The 17,892-nt window shown below is 44.1% G+C and overlaps 2 long non-coding RNA genes across 2 annotated transcripts; one reads left to right on the plus strand and one right to left on the minus strand.

Moving 5' to 3' along the window:
- Positions 1-6,740: 6,740 nt before the first annotated feature.
- LOC123409939 lies at positions 6,741-7,579 on the minus strand. Its single transcript, XR_006612945.1, has 2 exons — positions 7,205-7,579; positions 6,741-7,106 (listed from the first exon to the last, which is right to left on the minus strand). It is a non-coding gene; the product is annotated as an uncharacterized LOC123409939 (long non-coding RNA).
- A 2,359-nt stretch (positions 7,580-9,938) lies between these two features.
- LOC123412408 lies at positions 9,939-15,705 on the plus strand. The gene is made up of 2 exons (XR_006613496.1): positions 9,939-10,314; positions 15,527-15,705. It is a non-coding gene; the product is annotated as an uncharacterized LOC123412408 (long non-coding RNA).
- The last annotated feature ends 2,187 nt before the right edge of the window (positions 15,706-17,892 follow it).

Here is a 17,892-nt window from a genome sequence, read left to right on the forward strand (position 1 = left end):
CGCGGGCCACATAATCTGCATACGACATCCGATTGAGACAATTTATATATAAAAGTTGACCGTCTCAACAAGACGAACGACTCTTCTACTGATCACTTTTCCAAATAAGGTCATCTTGAATACTCCAAGAGGTCATCTTAAAATCTTAGTCGGATTCGGCTACTCGGCTAACTGTACTGTCCAAATCTTGTATCGTTTCTAGAGGCTGTATACCATCTTCGATGACGATGACTCCAAAAGAAAAGTTAAACGCCTTGATGATACACACAACTGTCATGTTAAACCTTTTTCCATATAAAGACATCTAGACAACTCTCTACACCTATCTTTCAGCTTCGATTGGATATTGGCCAACATCACTCGGATCCAAACCTTTTTAATCGGATGTTAGGATTCTTCACTCGGATCGCATGATCATATCTCTTCATCCTAATAATAGTATTTCACCTCGACAAAAAAGCTTTATAATTGTGCGACGTCTTTTCACTCGGCACGCAATCTTCACTCGGGTGTGAAACTTTTCACTCGGATGGCAAACTTTTCACTCGGCTCGCAAACTTTTCACTCGGTTTCCAGACTAAAACTTCATCTTGATCTTGTTTTGTCCCTCCACGTCGCACACAAACTCAGTTTAAGACAAAATATATATCAAAATCAATCGCTTCGACGGGATGAAGACAATACATGTAGAGACACTACTCATCTGAGGTCGTCTTGGAGGTGTAATTGGCCGAACATCACTTGGGAAGTTAAATTCTGTCATTTGAAATACACTTCCGGCCATTCGGATGAGATTGGACAATGACGACATAGACATCAAAATTGTTCCATTCGGTATTGTAAAACATTTTCATTTTTAAATACCTTTTCATTCGGGGCTATCTTGCTCGTGCCAAAATCAGGTGTCAACACATGCCCCCTTGTTTTTTTGGCAAAGTTTGTGCGCTGAAAAATAACTTGCACATGTTTGTTCTCAGGACGATGTCAACACTCCATCATCCATTTACATGCTTAGGGCGCCCCGGCGTTATATTGACCAGTTGCTCATACTTCTGTGGTCTAGGTAGGGCCTATTCTGATATTATTTGTCTTGATAACACAAGTGCCTCGATGGATGCATCCCTTAGTGCAACCTATGTGATCTCTTAACTCGAATCCTGCAAATAAGGAAAATATGTTTCTTTCAGTCGGCCACCTGTTGCACTAGATCATTGTTAGTGGCCGACTCTAGTCGAGTAGTCCTCACAAGTATTAATAAAACTAAGCATCAGCTTTCAGGTATGAAATAAACCTTGAACAACACCATCAACCAGATGCCAGCTTCGCCAACCCCGACGCATTCTCAGGACGATATGGAAATATGGTTGTGTGTCCTCATCTTAAATCACCTGGAGAACTCGTCCACCAAAGTGTAAATATGCGAAATAAATCAGATGTTTCGGCTGGAGATAAATTACAGAACATCGGCTTTCATGGTACGGTTGAAGAACATGGATGATGCACCGCATGGAGTCTCCTGCAATGAGATGAAAATTGTTGGGTTTGTTTTCTGGCTTTCTGCTTGTCCTCCTTTACTCCTGTCGGTTTTGCAAGAGAAGCGGGTGCACCCTCCTTGGCTTGGGAGTTTCGCTTGGGGATCCACGCCATGTTCCTCTTGTCCAACTCTCCGGCGCTTAGCCGCTTTAGCTGCCACACTTGATAATGTGATAAGCCGAGTGGACATCCCGGCTGTGATCTTATTTTATACACTCGTAGCTCTTTCATAACTTTAGGCACTTCCGTCTTGACCTGCCCATACTTGACAACTGGGTCCTTGAAAGTTACCCGCTTCACTTTCTTTCCCTTTGTAGCCAACATGAACTCAACTGGCTTTTGCTCACTTGGAGTTGGGTTCAAAACATCATCCTTGCGACCATCTCTTACACTTGGTAGACCTGATTAACGACCATCTCTTACACTTGATTGAGTCGGTCTTTGACATATCGTTGCGAGTTTGATTCTCTTGGAGCCGCATAAACTTGGCGAGATGAATTAGCATAAGACTGATGGTGTGCGTGTGAATTATACATGTCCCGTGATTCATATGAACATAAACCGAGATGGGAGGGCATGGATGACTTTGGCATTGGCGGCCCAAAAGAAGTTCGCAAAGTCGGTGTGTTTAGATTCTTCTTTCGCCAATCCGGGTCATGAGATTTATGACTTGGGGTGACCTCAATGCTTTTGCCTGAGCTGACTGATAAGAACTATTTTCCTCACTCATCTTTTGTTATTTCTCCAATAATTTAGCGAAGGTAACTTTTGGCCTCTTCCTCTTGTGCTCACCACTGCCCTTTCTCTCTTTGTTGGGTCCTTGTTTGTCAGCTCTTTTACCTGCGTCAGCCTTCATATTTTCTAATTCCCCCCCCCAATGTTAAGTGTTCGCTTTGTAACCATGATGGACAATTCGTCTTTAGGATTGTCGCCTTGTATAATTTCTCCATGCGATAAACTAGCCCCATCATCTTCAGCGTGCACTCGTTTGTCTTGGGAGGAGTTGGCTTGCAGCCGAGTCAACACATGATCACCGTCAAGATTACGGATAGCCGTGTGGCCATCATCTTGTGTTCCAACAATTTCCAATCATCCTTCGGCCGATTGTGCGGCTTGATGAAGCACGCCCTAGTCTCTGATTTTCTGCCCAAACAAATTGGGCATTCACTCTTGTCTTGGCGGCTCAATATGGTGATCTTCTATGATAATTGTATTAGACGGCTATGCACCCACAATGCGATCACATATGCTCAAACTGATGGGACACGGTTCATCCCTTGGATTATATTGGGATACTCTATTTGGAATTAAGAAACCGAGTGGTGTTGGCTCAACATCATCCAACTTGGCTATGCATCATCTTTTGTCCTCTTTTTCCGATTTTCTAGAATCGGCAATCCTGATGGAATTTGAAACCGGTTTCATGTTTCTGCAACCAAAATAGTTATAAAATATATATCTCATCCGAGACCAAATATTAGCCAAGCATGAAATAATCAAAGTTGTCCATATGAAAATAAATCTTAGCCGATATGACGGTGACAACTTTGGCTGGAACATATTGCCACTATCAGCCACTACGAATGGTACAACATGTGGGCCAGCATAATAAGTGACAATATTATTCCTAGCAAACAAACTACTTATCTTGACTGATCTTTCAACATTAATTTGAATTCTAATGGAAGATGCATCGATGGTATAATTTTGACCGAATCGGAAGACAAGTAAATTGTCGACTATGCAAACCTCTTCGAAGAGGTCGGGATAATGTGATGTCAGCACAACAGGAACAATGCTTTGACCCGCCTCTAGATAACTCTCCAATGCTTCGACTTCCTCTTCTGACTATCGTGTCTCCTCACTTGGATGCTCCTTGTTGACCAAACATTTTTCATCTTTACTTTCTGGCTCTTGATGTTCATCTTCAATCAGATATTGTTCGGTCATCTTCTCTTGTTATTGATCCTCCCCATCTTTGGCACGGAACTCATCAGGCAGTAAGTAAGCTCCATGACATCTAGAAAAACCAAGCATGGATAATTTGGTGTGTTGGCTGTTCCTTAGCTCGGTGAAGCTTGCATCTTCTATTTTGGTACACTCGGAAATAACTAGCTTGATGCACTCGACATTAGCCGGCGATGTACTCGAATAGATCCATGCACTCGGTAGGCATGATGCACTCACCTGGCTTGATGCACTAGGCTGACTTGTTGCACTCGGCCTTAACTGGCTCGATGCACTCGGTCTTGACTCTATGCACTCAGTCTTAACCATCTCGGTGCTCAATTTGGTTTCATCTGAATCCACTAATGTCTTGGCTCTAAACGAGTTGTTGGACTCGGCTATAGACAACTTAATAATATTTGACTTGGTTTCAACCGGATCCACCATATTAGCCGAGTGAACCTTTTTTCCATTTTGTTTGCAAAGCTTCGTTTTTATCTTGTTGTAACATCACAGAAGGGCCAACATGGTTGCTGCATGGAGGAAGGCACTTGACGTATTGTTGTAAAGCTTCTTCTTCACGCTTCTTCTTCAGTGCTTCGTAAGCATGTCGATATTCTGCTTGTAATTCCTCAAGAGTCGGTGTCGTAAAATTATTGATGCAATCTCATGTGAGCTGTGGCCTGATCTCGTCCATTCGGGCCAAATGTTTTTCTTCAAATTCGTCTCTGCATGGATTAGCTTGACCCCCAATGCTTTTAGGATCTTTCGGCACTGAATTGATGTTGCCAAAATTTTGCAATTGTACAGGGGGTGTATAACATGCTGCAATGATAGGTGAGGAGACATGCACTGCTGTTGAATATTTCCTCTTGATAATTTGATCAACTGGCAATACTTCATCTTCTTTTAAAACCCTAGCTCTTATTGCCTCATAATCAAGAACCAACCCCTTATCATGTTGCTCAAGGCAAATAGCGTTGATCTTCTTATTTTTGGCTAAACATTTTAATGCGGCCAGAGCCACCTCATCTCCTGCAATATCAGGCACATATGCTCCTGTAGAACCTCCATTCAATTGGCCATAACCATGAAGGTAGGCCAAGTCATATATATTTGTAGTTGCACATGTTGCTTAATAAGTAATCTCATGAGGTATAGTCTATGATGATTGGGGATAACCGGCCAAATAGCTAAGGGAAGCATGGCCGATTCTCCCATCCATAGGCTTGTTTGGGGATGAACCCGCATATTGCGAGCCAGCTGTCGATGGATAAAATAGTGGGACACGCTCCTGTAAACGAGGTGTCCTATATTGATCACTCGAACTCATCGTGTTGTTCACCGGCACATTGAAGGTGTTGCCGATGCACGAAAGTTTAGATCCATATGTTGCATGTCGGAATTCCAAGCGTCTCTAATGGAATGACTAGTCGGCATTAGCTCGTTAGGGCTAGCCAACATGACATGTCCCTTGAAAGATCTAGCAACACCAACATGATGGTTGTTTGCATCTACGTAAGGGGATTGATGATACATGTTACCTCGTAGATTGCAGCCGCTTGATGACGCCCTCCTCGTAGCAAGAATAGGTTGGAGACCATCCGAAGATTCTTCCCCAGCGGAGTCGCCAAAAAATGTGTTTACACACGAACACGTCATGTGTACCCTCGACATCGGGAGTGATGCACCGCAACTCACGTCGAAGGAGATCCGACTGACAACGCGATACGCAAGACAGTCGTCGGATGCTTTTGAAGAACCGAAGCCCCCACACACTAGGGAGGGACCTCGCTAGGGAGTGCGGCGGCTATGGTCTGCCCTAGGTCGGCATGACCTCCCCTAGGGCCTCGTGGATCGCTGCCCTCGAAACGAAGAACGAACGAAGAACGAGAAAGAATAATAATAAGGGAGAGAGATAAAGGTAAAGGTAAAAAGTAGTAGATTGATTTGCTCGATTGTGTGTTGTTTCAATTGGCCATCACCTCCAATATATATAAGAGGCGGCTGAACTTCCCGTACAAGCAAAGGATTCATCTAGGCTTTCCTTACAAGGAAATTACAGCAAATCACGTCCTAGAGTCCTAATTCTAGTCTAACTCGGATTCAACCCGAATCTGGCCAAAACTCGTGTCTTGCTCCTTGCGCGGGCCACAGAATCTGCATACAACATCCTGAGACGATTTATGAATCAAAATCGACCGTCTTGACGATACGGACAACTCTTATATTGATCACTTTTCCAAATAAGGTTAACTTGAATATGCAACGGGGTCATATTATAATCTTTGTCAAATTTGGCCACTCGGTTGACTGTACTATCCAATTGTTGTATGTTTTTACAGGTTGTATACCATCTCACATGACTCCGAAATCAAAGTTAACCGGCTTGATGATACACACAACTTTAATGTTAAACACTTTTCCATATAAAGACATATAGACAACTCTTTGCACCTATCTTTCAGCTTTCGATTGGATATTGGCCAACGTCAGTCGGATTCAAACCTTTTCAATCGGATGTTAGGATTCTTCACTCGGATCGCATAATCATATCTCTTCAGCCTAATAATAGGATTTCACCTGGCCAACAAGCTTTATATTTGTGCGACGTCTTTTCACTCGGCTGGCAATCTTTTCACTCGGTTGGCAAACTTTTCACTCGAAGTCCCGACTGAAACTTCATCTCCCTTGGATCAGGAGGCGCCCAAACTCCTCAAATATAGCCTAGTGTAAATTTTACTTGCGTGACGCTCTATCGACAAATTCCTCCTCCTCATAGCTCCACCGTGTCATATTATAGTTTTTTTTGTCGTAGGTGAATCGTGTAAACAAACGTGTGTCATGAAAGAAGTGGCACAAGCTCTTACTTCCTCCGTTTCTAAACATAAATCTTTTTAAAGGTTTCACTACAAAACTACATACGGATGTTTATAGACATATTTTAAAGTATAGATTCATTTTTTTGGCTTTGTATGTAGTCGCTTAGTGAAATGTCTAAAAAGACTTATATTTAGGAACGGAGGGAGCATGTGATAGGACATGGAAGAGGGTCGTGCACTGCTTAGCCGTAACCTGTTTTTAGCCAAACAGTTTGTTTTTTTAGTCTACGATTTTTAATACAGGAACAATATTCGGTCTATTAGATGTACTGCAACAAGTTTTTAAACAGCATGAAGAACGTCGTTCTGACTATCAAATTAGGATGAGCTAGAATTCGAGGCTTACTTTTTGTGATGGTCCTTTTTTTCTACCAACGATTTTCAGCAAAAGTAACCCATCTTTTTTTCTTATAAACGCTGCGGAGCGGAGACGAAGATGCAGCCACAGTTCAACAAGTTACAGGAGGATAGTTTGGAGGAGTAGGGGTGCATAAGTTTTTGTCCAGCCAGGTGCTTCTGGATTGACTCTGTCAGTCGACTGCACCGACCTCGTCGGAGAGCCATCCGGACGGCGGCGGACCCAAACTCGTTCTCTAACAGTCCCATCGCCCAAAAGCTGCTGAGCACAGCCTGACAGCCAGACCCAGCATTCGAGTCTTCAGGAACGGCAAGGCCCGCTCCGTTGTTGGGCAACAAGACCAGAGGAACCGGATCTAGGTGCTCAAGGTTGTCGGCGAACTCCACCTGCAAGAAGACGGAAATGGCGGACACCAAGGTCCTTTCATTAGGTTTCTTCTACAATTAGGAGTTTAGGACAGGCAGCACAACAAATCCTAGAAAACCTTGTTTGCAGATCTGCTCGAACTAATACGGCATCGAGCAAGAGCTCCAGCCCAGAATCCTCCATTATTTCGCGTCGCCGCCAGTGTAAAACGAGCGCCGCCGCAAGCGCCTTCTCACAACGGGAACAGCGTGGTGTGCGGGGAAAAGAGGGACGGCTTGGGTTTCAGAATGATCGACAAACGGCGCAGACGTCCACCGCCGTCAAGTACACCTTATCTCATCCCTGGCTCGGATCGGCTTCTCACGATAGTCCACGGACCAGAGTTCTCGTGCGCGACCGCCGTCGCTCTCATACGGTTTGGGTCCACGCAAGACCTACTGTTTTGTACTCCCTTCCGTCTTTTTTTAGTTTTCATATAAGTTTTGTTCGAAGTCAAAACATCTCTACTTTGACTAAACTTATACAAAAAATTATCAATATTCATCATGTCAAACCAATATTGTTAGATTCTTTATGAAATGTAGTTTCATAGTGTATATATTTGATATTGTAGATATGATATTTTTTAATATAAATTTGGTCAAACTTTGCAAAGTAAAAAGGACCGGAGGGAGTACCGTATTCCATCGTAGGTCTTCTTTTTTTCTCGCTAGTAAGCGTCCACGTACAGTGTACGTATCTTATCTCCCTTAATAATAAAGCGTGCAGCCCTTCTGTCATACGTCGCTGGCTTTTTTGCAAAAACACCCCTCGCGTTTCCAGATTCAACCCGCTGTACGTTTTTAAGTTATAAAAAAAAACGTTTCGTTTATATTTAATAACCCTCCTCCCCGGCTTACCCATTGTCGTCCTGAGGAGGGGGCGCATCTCACCCTCATCTGGATCCTCCGCCGTCCCGCTTCCTCCGCCATGCCATCGTCTGTCGTCCTATCCCCCGTGCACCCCGACCGGCCTCGTCTCCGTGGCGCCCTTCTTCCCGCGCTGTCCGAGACCTTCGCGCGCGGTTCGCCGCAGCCGAGGCCCAGGACGCGGCCCGATCGGAGGCGTCTAGGGCGCGGCCCGGTGACGCCAGATGTCGCTGTCGGCGATGCTCCTCTACGAGGGCGCGGGCTGATGTCGCCGGATGTGGCTGCTGGCGTTGTTCCTCGGCGAGGGTGCGACCCGGTGGCGCTGTTCCTCGGCGAGGGCGGGGCCCTATGGCACCGGATGTCGCTGCCGGCGATGCTCCTGGGCTAGGGCGTGGCTGTGCTAGGGCGCGGCGCACAGCGTTGGCGATTTGGATCGGAGCCATGTCGATCTGGATCAGAGCTGTGGCGACGGCTGACCAAGGGCACAACTGGCTAATCGCTACATCAGTATGTGCGTGGCTATCTAAGCCATGGCTTTGGTGTGGCTCAGGGTCCCCTGTGCTGCCCTTTCCTCTATTTTGGTCCATGGAGACGAGATGCAACAACAGCCTGATCCTTCATCAGCCCTTGAGTGGCATCTAATTTGCCCTTTGCTTGATCAATGTAAACGTAAACAGAGAGATGGGATGATCCAATGGCTAATCAGCTTAGATATTGATCTGATTGATTGAAAGATAGCATGAAGTGAGTACAGAGAAAGAAAGAAAGCTTGCCGGTCACGACGGGAGGCGCCGGCAGGCCGGCAACAACCTGAAAGTGATCAGGGCAAGGCCTAAGTTAGGAACTAAATAAAACTAGCGTTATGTATTTTGCTTCTCCTTACCGATAGAGGCATGATTAGCTATTTCCATTTCGTTTTCTTCATACAATGATAAAACTTTCAAGCAATACTTGCGTACAATGTACATACATAATCTTTTAGTACTACTCCCTCCGTTTTAAAATAAGTGTCTTAACCTTAGTATAACTTTATATTAAAGCTAATACAAAGTTAAGACAATTATTTTGGGACGAAGAGAGTATTTTATTACATGTTCATATCTAAGAAAACCTGTTCTGACTCGACTAAATCAAGCAAATTAGCACAATACGGATATCAGCAAGAATGCGAAAATATGTTTGACTTGAATGAAACTGATGCATCTTATATTCTAAAATGTCTACATGTGTTTACATAAAATCGTGGTTGAAGATGAAAGGCGCCAAGGATGCACAATGAAGGGCCCGGGGGAGGCAACAAAAGAGCTCGGGTGAGATAGCCGTGAGTGAGGCGCGTCTCGACTCAAAAGGGCAAGGTGATGGTAGGTGGAGCTGGAATAGTGCAAAGGTCTGCCAATCGAACCCATGGTATAGGAATTGGAGGTGGACGCTATTTCAACTCTGGTCCTACTTAAACTCGGTATCATTTTACATGGTCATTACCGTTTTCTCCCGTTGCAACGCATGGGCCATTTTCCTAGTATAGTCTATAAAAATCATTAACTATATTTTGAATTTTATTTTCCTTTTAGTCGACCTTTTTCCGATCATTTAAATGTGGTCCATACACATGTTTTCAGATAAAATTCATGATCACATAAATATATTGTAATTATTACTTCCAAAAATACATAAAAATAACAACTACACAACATTATCTATAGCACGGTCAAACAGCCAATCTCTCCGATGCAAAAAAAACCAATCTCTTTAAAAAGGAAATTTTGCTAAAAAAACAAACTAAAAAAAGACAGCGACGGGAAGTATGAAAAAAAGAGACAGCGGTGGCCGCCCTTTCAATCTCACTAAGAAGCTATCAATTTCTCACCGCACACACACAACGCTTCGCTTTCTCCGCCACCTGTCGTCCCCGCAGCATCCTCTCCTTCGCCTGTTGCCCGCACGCTGCCGCACACCGCCTCCTCTCCAGCCAGGACGTCGTCCGGCGCCTCCTCCCCCGCCCCTCACCACCTATGGCCTCGGCCCATCGCCTCCTCTTCCCATTATGGTGTCGCCCTGCCACATCCTCTCCCCATCATGGGTTCGCCTCACCGCCAACTCTTTCGCCATCGTGTCTTAGCGCAGATCTCGGTGCGAGCTGTTGGACACGATGAGGGAGTGGGCATCTTAGAGCAAACCAGATCCTCTGCGTCTATGCGAGCACCTCAGGCTTAGGCGGCGCGAGATGGAGCGGATTCGCGCCCTCGTCAAGGGACATGGAGCTCGGGACGCTGCGCTCCCTTCTGCTTCTTCTTCTCGGAATGTCGTGCCGCCATGGAAGGTCTCCCTTTTCCTCCCTCCCCCTCTTCCCCTTTCTCGTTTCGATTTGGTACGGTGCTTCCATCCCTGATGTGGTTCCTCGCGCCTCTCTTTCGATATGTAGTTGAGATGGTAGATCTAGCATCCATACTCGCTTTACATACAACATAACACACGAGATTTTTTGATATCAGCTAGCTCTAATTTGTCAGTATCAGCTAGCTCTAATTTTTCAGTATCAATGATGCTTGGGTATATTCATTTGTGGATTTAGATTCTGGGTGGCTTAATTTGTCACTATCAGCTAGCTCTAATTGATGTTGAGTTGTTGCTTTTTGTGGCAGTTGCATGATTTGAGTGGTATTCTCACGTTGTAATGTTGCATTATTACTGACAATTAGGGTCTGTTCGGTTTCCCTCCCAGAGCGAACGGAGTTGTAGTAGAAAATGTTGGAGCGATCAAACAGGTGCTCCACAGATCCTTGGATTTTAAGGAGCTTGTGGATTGCCGAACAGGGCCTTGGTAACCGAGAGTTCCAGGGTCACAACCAAGTTAGTATCTGCACATTTTGTATCAGAAATGCATGTGGCTCCATCAATTTACATCTGAACTATTTTATGCTTATGCCATTCTATGCACAACAGACATGCCTTCAGCACATCGCCATTCATTTGTGGAATATTGTTAGTGCAACACATACACGTTTGCTATCTATCCGCTTCTTTCCATGCATGTGGTAACATTTTTGTTGTTCATATCCACAAATTTGTGAAGCAGTTTCTATACTATATGCAACCTAGTAGTCACTAATTGATGATGGTCCGCTATGGAAGGTCCATCTTTTGATGGGATCTATAATGCTTCGTTCTTAGACCGGGATATGGTTTAGAACTTCATTCTCTTCATACTTCAAAATATGAACCAAAAATCGCTTCGTGAGTTCAAAATCATCCTACATATGTATTATATAACATTGTTATTAAAAAACATGCGTAACGTGTATAGGAATGATCATGGTGTCAATACTTACCTTGGGTACCAGAAACTGTAACGTTCCATCGTGCCATGAATGCATTAAGTTGAAAACCAAATAACCAAAGAGAGGACTGCATGTATGAGATGTTACATGTGAGTTGAATGAATCAGTTAAGATTGTGATGTGTTGACAAGATTATTACCCTATTCGTAAAAAAGAGAGACAAAATTATTACCCGTATGAGTTTGTGGGAACAACGGAAACTTTGCATCCCCATGTCAAGATGTTGTCCTTGAAGGCAGGGTTTGCAATTTGGAGAGCAAGGTTTAGATCATTAAACATACTTTCAAGTATATGCTTTTCGAAAGTGGGTATTGAAAGCGGGCCCAAAATAGAGACAACTTTTTTATGTTGGTCCAAGACGAACAATAAATATAGCCCAATAATATCAAAGGGCAACAAAACGTGCAATGATGCATACATTTAGAAACACAACAATCATTATCATTCATTAAGACCTTATAAACAATGACTTCAAATTCAAATCTTACCATATCACATTCTGAGATATGATACTCATTCCTATCAGGCAAGCTATCAAATAGTCGTGCCAACATAGCAATGTCCATGCCATCACGATGACTTGGAACTCGTGCATAGTGGGACATGGACTACAATAATATAATAAAACATTAGTATAATGAAGCAAAATGTAATATATGATTATAATAACTTACACAAAATTGTGGATCCATATAGTGTACTAGGATGTCTCTAGTAAGCTGGACGTCGTGGCATGCTAGTATCCGCACAACCATATTAAAACAATCAACATCCCTGTACTCATCATTCTTTAATATGTTTTTTAGTTGTTTCAATTTAGACTAATAGGATAAGGGTGAGAGCTTCTCACCCATTCATTCGTGTGAAATGGGAATTCTGTCAATTATAGTTATACAAGAGTAATAATTTATTAGAAACAAAAATAAACTGGAAAAATGTGTCTTACTGTAGAAAAGGGACATCATCAACCATGCTGATGAACAAGCAAAGTTCGTCTATTAAGTCGTCATTTGTTGGAGTGACAGACGACGAAAGGATATATGATTGCGAGTTGAGCTCAACTTGTGATGATGAGTTGGATGCTTTTGGTTTGTTAGGAGGTCTTTCCACAATCATACCATCGGTGGGATCCGTGTTGGTTTCATCATCATCGAAGTTCCGGTTTCTTATATCATCATCATTCAATTCCGAGTCGACTAAAATGACCGCTAATTTTGTTCTAAAATATGTGATATGAACCTAAAGTGAAGCAATAATAATAAGACTTAGTTTTCAAATAATTATACACCATGAAATAGATAGTATCATGGTACGATGCAAGATATACCTGTTCGGGGGTGTCGGACAAACTATCTCCCGTGAAGTATTCCATGTAATATAACATCCAGAGATCACAAGATGACCTGGATGATTGCAAAAATTTGATATGATTAATAAAAAAGATATGAACAAAATATTATTAGTATCATAAAATGATGATGGCTGAACCACATAGTCATACTGGACAACCTCGATAAAAGAAGAATTGAACGAATGTACCCTCATAAGCAAAAATGGACTGAGTTATGTTAGGAGCCGTATCCATCCGTTTGAGGTCTGTTCTTAATATGTTCTTCTCTTTTCCATGTTGTAACATTTAGATCAGTCCACTTATCGGATTTTAATTCCATGTGCTTGGATGCATATTTGAATAAATCCTCCAGTCCTTGTAGCTGTTGCACCAACAAATGAAAAAAGCATAAGCATCACAAGCAAGAAATTGTCAAGAGAAAAACCTTCTTATGAAAAGACTTCACTATAGTACTAAATACTAGCCGTATCATTGAGGTCCTGGTGGTTCATTGATGTGCCTAGCGAGTCGAGCACTTGAACACATAGTTTTCTAGCATTTATAACACATAGGTACCAATGAACATCGTTCATGTTTATTGGAATGAATATCTGAAGAAAAATATTATTTGAGATGTACTCCTATGTGGACGAATTGGCCGTTCTTGCTCTAATTCATAGAAATATGTAGTAAAGTAAGACTAACCATATCATTTTCGAAATATTTTTCAGCTCTCTTTAATGCCATACTGGTACTTCATTTGTGTCATCTGAAGGTAGGTTGTTACCGAGCTTTATCATCTTAGAGATCCATGCATTCTCTAAGAACACACTTCCACCTGACCTTACTTGTAGATGCTCAGCAGCAGTCATGCAATTTATATACGCGCCTATGGCCTACAATTTAAAATATACATAATATATTAGCTGACACATACTCACAATCAAATAACGTATTATTGTCATAATGCAATATTATTCTACTTACTTCATCGCCAATCCATTGTCCGATAGTTAAAAGAGATAGTAAATGTATTTTTCTCAATATGCGTCGTCGATGCTCACCAAATGTCGCTCTTCGATTGGTTCAGATCTTATAGTTTCTATGGCCGACCAAACATCGCTAGTGCACGCATAATCTGTCCTGATGGCCATGATAACATTTAATTATAATGAACAAAAGAACAATAGTTTAACAGTACAAGGACATCGAAGGTTTTGTTCTGTGCCTTGTGGAGAAACAATGTAGTCTTGTGCCTTCTTAGGCTTGTTATGTCGTCGTATATGGTTCTTTATATGCACGGGCTGTCTTAGCTCGTTCTCTATAGTTTCAAGTCCTTTCGTGCCGGGTGTTTGTACCAATTCCTTGTCCTTAGGTGCCACCATTTGTTGACTTGTTTCATTGTTGGTTAATTTCCGAGGACAAAATTCAAAGAATTATCCCTATGTAGGATATAACACATAAAAATTATTTTGGAAGATATAGTTTGAAAAGCAAACTCACTTGTGTATGTTCAGAATCTTTGGCCTCTCTTTTTTCTATGTTTTCTTCAAGAAGAGGTGTATATTCTAGGCTCTCCATGCAATTATTTTCCTCCACTTCACTATCGTTGAGTATTTCACCTGATTTGTCATTGCTTAGTACGTGATACACACGGTAATATAATATTATAACATATATTTTTTATGTGATATTGTACTAAAAAATTACAGTCTGATTTGTGGCATTAGAATTAGAATAGTAATGCCATGTGGAAAGAAAACTCGTCTTTGTTAATTCGGGGATTCTATCTCCATCCTTGGTTATGACATCTTCAAAAAGCATGTTTTGTGGACCCTCCGTAATGGATTGTTGTGCGGCCTTTCCAGACTCCGGATTTGTATCCTTTTGTATTGTTATCACCTCTTCAAATCTGCATATTTTCGGTATCCTCCATAATAGAATATCCTTGTATCACCTCTATCGACTTAGGGTTGGTATCCTCGTCTTTCTTTATCACCTCTTCAACCTGCATATTATTTGTATCCTCATCCTTTGCTACCTTGTTGACCTTCTCCTGAAAACCCAAGCATAACACTTTTAGAAAGTTACCTTGTATAGGATGAAAAGAGATATAATATGTCTTTACCTTGTCAATAGCATGCCCAATAGTACCGGATCGGGTTGGAGATTGACCAGCATTTTGCACCGGGGACGGTGGCGCGGACATGGAGGATGATGGTGCTTCACCAAGGGCGGGGGGTGCGGCGAGGGGGGAGACTTGTTGTGAACGTATGTTGGGATGCGACTGAGAGATCGCGAGGGGGGATGGAGGAGAGGTCGAAAGTAATAGTATCAGGAAATATAATACTCCCTCCGTACCTAAATATAAGTCTTTTAAGATATTTCACTAGGTGTCTACATACGGAGCAAAATGAATGAATATATACTCTAAAGTATGTCTATATACATCCGTATGTAGTCCATTAGTTGAATCTCTAGAAAGACTTATATTTAGGAACGGAGGGAGTATAAGGAAGATCCCCTAAAAAGGCAATATAAGGTAGATGATGAGAGAAAGGAAACTACTATCGCCATAATTGGGGACTCCTCATTGATATCATCCCGGATTTATCTAAGGCCCCACAATCTTATTTTGTGCTCTCTTTTTCATACCCCACGGGCACAAAATTATTTTAGTTATTTTCGTAGTACATTCTATATGCAGAAATATTGGGTTTGGCCCACCTTTATTTTGTAACAGTGGGCTATCTAATTGAGAAAAGGCACACCCTTTAGATATTTGAGAAACTTAATTTCTGTTTCATTTGAAAGTAAGCTAGTGCATTATGGTTGACTCCTTATACATCACCTTGCGACTGCAGGGACTACCAACAGGTCTACCTGCTACGTGTTAGTGATGGCCAAGCCAACCAAGGGGGAGATTAGTGAAGAGGTGAAGGAGAAGCTGGAATTGTAACAGTAGGCATATCTTAAACTGGTTTGATGCATGTTGGAAGACGTATTCTCACCCACTCCGGTTATCCGAAATTTTAGCCTGTTACATGATTCATTCTAGTATCTGCATGCCCATATATTCTTTTCTGAATACTTTATGCTATATTGTTTTGATTTCAATAGTAAAAAGACAGCATGTGAGCTCCTCTGCTATAGATCCGGGAACAATGTATGTGCACTATGGTACTAAAAATGCATTTTAACTTCAATATATTCCGCAATATCATAGATTTTTGCAGTTTTAATTACAAATATATCAAAGATCAGAGCACTTTGGCGTTCGAGAACATCTTTAATAGAACAGAATGTTGAAGGATAAATTTAGATAGTACATAATACAAGAGAAACTGTTCCTTATTACGAATGATCTGACAGCATGATGTAGCATCATTACACCATCTTCTCTTCCAAATAGGTTTACAAGTTGGCACATCTGGAGACCAATAACCACACCGAAGCCGCAATTCTTGTGAACACGTATATTTATCAAACATTGTCGGCGTTCAGGGATTGGGGGTACCCAGACCTGCCTGCTTGTGGCCCAGGGCGGGCCCGCCTGATCAGAGCAAACCAACGGGACCAGCACAGCTCAAGGAAAGGCCCTCGTGAGGGGACAAGCCTCACGAGGAGGAGCGGCGTTAAGACCCGGAGGGGCCTCCTCAGGACCGCTCCGGAGCGGCAGATATTCTAAGGCAAGATCGGGCCTCATGAGTCAAGGATGACGCAAGGAAACGACAGGCGAGCAGCAGATGGCAAGACGGGGCAGTTTCCCCTTTGGTGCAAAGGAGGCGGGAGCGTACAGGTTTCCCAAAGGCATCTTCCAAAGGTTTTCCTTCAGGTGCAACAAAGCCGCACCCTCCCACGAGTAGGGCAAACGTCAGCCACGGGCCCGTCTCTGCGGCACAGACAGTTACTTTGTAGGCGAAGACCACCTTTGGACAGGCGAGCATGTTCACTTGTTCCCCTTCAAAATTGGCCATTGTGGGATCCCTTCCCGCCGAAGCTATGAGGGAAGAGGACCCGGGCCTCCGCTATATATAGAGAAGGTAGGACACTTGAGAAGGCAGTTGATTCAGACGGTAGAACAACACACCTAGTCGCTCAGCCTCCGGAGGCCCAAGAGCATTGTACTGATTCATCCACCACCTCCGTGAGAGGCAATCCACCAAAAGTAGGAGTGTGGTTTTACGCTTCGCAGCGGCCCGAACCTGGGTAAACTGTTGTGTTGTGTGTTCCCCTCGCCATCGTGTGAGTCCTTTATAGTCTCCATCACATAGTGGGTTAGGCGAGGCGAAGCAGGGAGAGATCTTCGTACACGCCCCAGAGTTCAAATCCTTAGGGTTTGGCGGAGCCTGAAATCCGACATTTGGCATGCTAGGTAGGGGCGTGTCAAGGTTTCCTCGAAGCTCCGCCCTCACCAAGCCCCACGGCTCTGATGGCTGACGCTCGCCGGGTTCACGCAAAACGCCACACCACCCGCATCGCCCAGACCGCACCCGTCGGTGCCGCCGGCGTGCCCCGATCGCCGTCACCCGTGGTTAACGCCGCCACCGGTCCCGAAGCTCAAGAGAAATAGGGATCCTCCCAGCCGGCGACCGGGCCGATTGACGGCCGCACCTCCATGCCATCGCTCGCTAGGCCTTCGGGGTCGGCATCTCGCGCTCGGCCAGAGATGCCCCATGGCCGCCGCATGCTTGCCATGGCCACCGAGCTGCTCCGTTACTGGCCCGCACTAGACCGCCACGACAACTCGCTCCATCGCATTGAGGAGCTCATCGCTGCCGCCGGTGACTCATTGGCGCTCTCCTGCTCGCTCCGGCCCCAGCCTTCCCTAGCAAACAACAAGGAGCAAGACGCGCCGCCCCCACCTCCGCGACGTGTCGCGGGCCCCGAGCCCGGGCCGGAAGCGCGACCCCACGCCCGACCTCGTGAACCCAGGGTGGGGCCCGGGGATGAAGCAAGCTGCCACATGATCCCCCGGTCCCGCGCTAACGCGTTCGCGCCCCCGGCATTGCAAATCTCATGTCCGGAGCGTGCCCCGCTCGAAGCAGACCATGTGGAGCAACAAGACCCTGCAGCCCCCGCGCGTACCGTGCCTGTTGGACCGGTGGGGTGCTTCGCCATCGCCCTCGATCTCTACGCCGTCGCATGGCCCTGCAAGTTCAAGCCCGACCTGCCCCCACGTTACGATGGCACCCAAGACCCGGTTGAGTTCCTGCAACTCTACAGCTGG

This window comes from Hordeum vulgare, chromosome 7H (genome assembly GCF_904849725.1).
Source record: "Hordeum vulgare subsp. vulgare chromosome 7H, MorexV3_pseudomolecules_assembly, whole genome shotgun sequence".
Classification (NCBI taxonomy): domain Eukaryota; kingdom Viridiplantae; phylum Streptophyta; class Magnoliopsida; order Poales; family Poaceae; genus Hordeum; species Hordeum vulgare.